The sequence below is a fragment of the Rutidosis leptorrhynchoides genome, chromosome 2 (genome assembly GCF_046630445.1).
Source record: "Rutidosis leptorrhynchoides isolate AG116_Rl617_1_P2 chromosome 2, CSIRO_AGI_Rlap_v1, whole genome shotgun sequence".
NCBI classification, from domain to species: domain Eukaryota; kingdom Viridiplantae; phylum Streptophyta; class Magnoliopsida; order Asterales; family Asteraceae; genus Rutidosis; species Rutidosis leptorrhynchoides.
The window spans coordinates 667,039,658-667,044,146 of record NC_092334.1 but is presented as its reverse complement, the minus strand read 5'-3'; positions in this window follow the sequence as shown (position 1 = coordinate 667,044,146).

Sequence of the window (4,489 nt, the reverse complement as noted above, 5' to 3'; positions counted from 1 at the left end):
AGCTGGTGCATTAGTTAAACCAAATGGCATGACCATAAACTCGTAATGACCGTAACGTGTTCTGAAAGCAGTCTTTGGAATATCATCTTCTTTCACCCGCATTTGATGATACCCGGAACGTAAGTCAATCTTTGAATAAACAGACGAGCCTTGTAGTTGATCAAATAAGTCGTCGATTCTCGGTAGTGGGTAGCGGTTCTTGATGGTAAGTTTGTTCAACTCTCGGTAGTCGATACACAACCTGAATGTACCATCTTTCTTCTTGACAAACAAAATAGGAGCTCCCCACGGTGATGTGCTTGGTCGAATGAAACCACGCTCTAAAAGTTCTTGTAATTGGCTTTGCAGTTCTTTCATCTCGCTGGGTGCGAGTCTGTAAGGAGCACGAGCTATTGGTGCAGCTCCTGGTACAAGATCTATTTGAAATTCAACGGATCGATGTGGGGGTAATCCCGGTAATTCTTTCAGAAATATATCAGGAAATTCTTTTGCGACGGGAACATCATTGATGCTCTTTTCTTCAGTTTGTACTTTCTCGACGTGTGCTAGAACAGCATAGCAACCTTTTCTTATTAGTTTTTGTGCCTTCAAATTACTAATAAGATGTAGCTTCGTGTTGCCCTTTTCTCCGTACACCATTAAGGGTTTTCCTTTTTCTCGTATAATGCGAATTGCATTTTTGTAACAAACGATCTCTGCTTTCACTTCTTTCAACCAGTCCATACCGATTATCACATCAAAACTCCCTAACTCTACTGGTATCAAATCAATCTTAAATGTTTCGCTAACCAGTTTAATTTCTCGATTCCGACATATATTATCTGCTGAAATTAATTTACCATTTGCTAATTCGAGTAAAAATTTACTATCCAAAGGCGTCAATGGACAACTTAATTTAGCACAAAAATCTCTACTCATATAGCTTCTATCCGCACCCGAATCAAATAAAACGTAAGCAGATTTATTGTCAATAAGAAACGTACCCGTAACAAGCTCCGGGTCTTCCTGTGCCTCTGCCGCATTAATATTGAAAACTCTTCCGCGGCCTTGTCCATTCGTGTTCTCCTGGTTCGGGCAATTTCTAATAATGTGGCCCGGTTTTCCACATTTATAACAAACTACATTGGCATAACTTGCTCCGACACTACTTGCTCCGCCATTACTCATTCCGACACCATTTGTTCCTTTCGTTCTATTAACCCCTGGTCCGTAGACCTCACACTTCGCTGCGCTATGACCATTTCTTTTACACTTGTTGCAAAATTTGGTGCAGAACCCCGAGTGATACTTTTCACACCTTTGGCATAGCTGCTTTTGATTGTTGTTGTTGTTGCGGTTATTATTGTTGTTGGGATGATTGTTGTAGCTGCTGCTGTTGTTGTTGTTGTTGTTGTTGTTGTTGTTGTTGTTGGGCCGTTTGTTGTAGTTGCGATTGATGTTGCGATTGTTGGGATAATTGTTGCGATTATTGTTGTAATTACTGTTGTTGTTGTATTGGTGATTCTTATCACCGTTTTCCTCCCACTTTCTTTTGACTTGCTTCACATTGGCCTCTTCAGCAGTCTGTTCTTTAATTCTTTCTTCAATCTGGTTCACTAGTTTGTGAGCCATTCTACATGCCTGTTGTATGGAGGCGGGCTCGTGTGAACTTATATCTTCTTGGATTCTTTCCGGTAATCCTTTCACAAACGCGTCGATCTTCTCTTCCTCATCTTCGAATGCTCCCGGACACAATAGGCACAATTCTGTGAATCTTCTTTCGTACGTGGTAATATCAAATCCTTGGGTTCGTAACCCTCTAAGTTCTGTCTTGAGCTTATTGACCTCGGTTCTGGGACGGTACTTCTCGTTCATCAAGTGCTTGAATGCTGACCACGGTAGTGCGTACGCATCGTCTTGTCCCACTTGCTCTAGATAGGTATTCCACCATGTTAACGCAGAACCTGTGAAGGTATGCGTAGCGTACTTCACTTTGTCCTCTTCAGTACACTTACTTATGGCAAACACCGATTCGACCTTCTCGGTCCACCGTTTCAATCCGATCGGTCCTTCGGTTCCATCAAATTCCAAAGGTTTGCAGGCAGTGAATTCTTTGTAGGTGCATCCTACACGATTTCCTGTACTGCTAGATCCAAGGTTATTGTTGGTATGTAGCGCAGCCTGTACTGCGGCTATGTTTGAAGCTAGAAAAGTACGGAATTCCTCTTCATTCATATTCACGGTGTGTCGAGTAGTCGGTGTCATTTCCTTCAAAATAGTCAAATGGAACAAGTTAATCATACAGAATATTAAGAGTAGTTAATAGTATTTCGTAGCATAATATGAACTCATTTATAAAAGCTTTTTCTTCATATTAGCATTTTATAAGTTTAAATTCGGGTAGTACCTACCCGTTAAGTTCATACTTAGTAGCTAATATACAATTCAACTACTACAATTCTATATGAAAAACTGATTATAATAATATTTCGCGTTCAAACTTTTATACAATATTTTACAAATTTACAATACCGCTTATTTTACATAAAGCATGAAATATAGCACAAAATAACTTTGATACAAGATAGTTGTGAAGATAATTCTAGCTAGTACACAAGTCGTTCAGCAAAGGCAATAAAGACACGTAATTCATACGTCCAGAAACAAGTCATGCATTCTGGTTTTACTAGGACTACTTCCCATCCTTGGTCTTGTGGAACATAACTGTTATGGCCGTTGATAAGACAGCGTGTTGTAACATCGTCAAAGGGACGAGGGTTACGTAATGTCCAACAGTCCCGTAACAATCTAAAAACCTCATTTCTTACCCCAATTACCGACTCCGTCACTTGTGGGAACGTTTTGTTTAATAGCTGTAGCCCGATGTTCTTTTTCTCACTTTGGTGAGAAGTGAACATTACTAACCCATAAGCATAGCATGCTTCTTTATGTTGCATGTTAGCCGCTTTTTCTAAATCATGAAGTCCTATATTCGGATACATTGAGTCAAAATAATTTCTTAACCCGTTGCGTAAAATAGCATTTGGGTTCCCCGCAATATATGCGTCAAAGTAAACACATCGTAACTTATGGGTTTCCCAATGTGATATCCCCCATCTTTCAAACGAAAGTCTCTTATAAACCAAGACATTCTTGGAACGTTCTTCGAATGTCTTACAAACTGATCTCGCCTTAAATAGTTGTGCCGAGGAATTCTGACCGACTCTAGACAAGATTTCATCAATCATGTCTCCGGGTAGGTCTCTTAAAATATTGGGTTGTCTATCCATTTTGTGTTTTTATACTGTAAAATAGACAAGAGTTAGATTCATAAAAAAATACTTATTAATACAAGCAATTTTTACATATATCATAAAGCATAAGCACACTATATTACATATATTACACCACACGAATACAACTATCTTATTCCGACTCGCTCGTTTCTTCTTCTTCGGTTTTGGTTCGTTTTGCCAAGTTTCTAGGGATATATGATGTTCCCCTAATACTAACTGTCGTTGTCCACATTGGTTTAGAAAAACCTGGTGGTTTAGAGGTTCCCGGGTCATTGTTACAACTTAAGGACTTCGGGGGTTGACGATACATATAAAGTTCATCGGGGTTGGAATTAGATTTCTCTATTTTTATGCCCTTTCCCTTATTATTTTCTTTTGCCTTTTTAAATTCAGTTGGGGTAATTTCTATAACATCATCGGAATTCTCGTCGGAATCCGATTCATCGGAGAATTGGTAATCCTCCCAATATTTTGCTACCTTGGCGGAAACATCATTGACCATAATTAACCTTGGTCGGTTGGTTGAGGATTTTCTTTTACTTAACCGTTTAATTATTTCCCCCACCGGTTCTATTTCTTCATCCGGTTCCGATTCTTCTTCCGGTTCCGATTCTTCTTCCGGTTCCGATTCTTCTTCCGGTTCCGACTCTTCTTCCGGTTCCTCTTCGGGAACTTGTGAATCAGTCCACGAATCATTCCAATTTACATTTGACTCTTCATTATTATTAGGTGAGTCAATGGGACTTTTTCTAAAGGTAGACATCTATCACATAATATCAAACGCGTTAAGAGATTAATATATCACATAATATTCACATGTTAAAAATATATAGTTTCCAACAAAATTTGTTAAGCAATCATTTTTCAAGTAAACACGGTCGAAGTCCAGACTCACTAATGCATCCTAACAAACTCGATAAGACACACTAATGCAAAATTCTGGTTCTCTAAGACCAACGCTCGGATACCAACTGAAATGTCCCGTTCTTATTGATTAAAAACGTTCCATATTAATTGATTTCGTTGCGAGGTTTTGACCTCTATATGAGACGTTTTTCAAAGACTGCATTCATTTTAATACAAACCATAACCTTTATTTCATCAATAAAGGTTTAAAAAGCTTTACGTAGATTATCAAATAATGATAATCTAGAATATCCTGTTTACACATGACCATTACATAATGGTTTACAATACAAATATGTTACAACAAA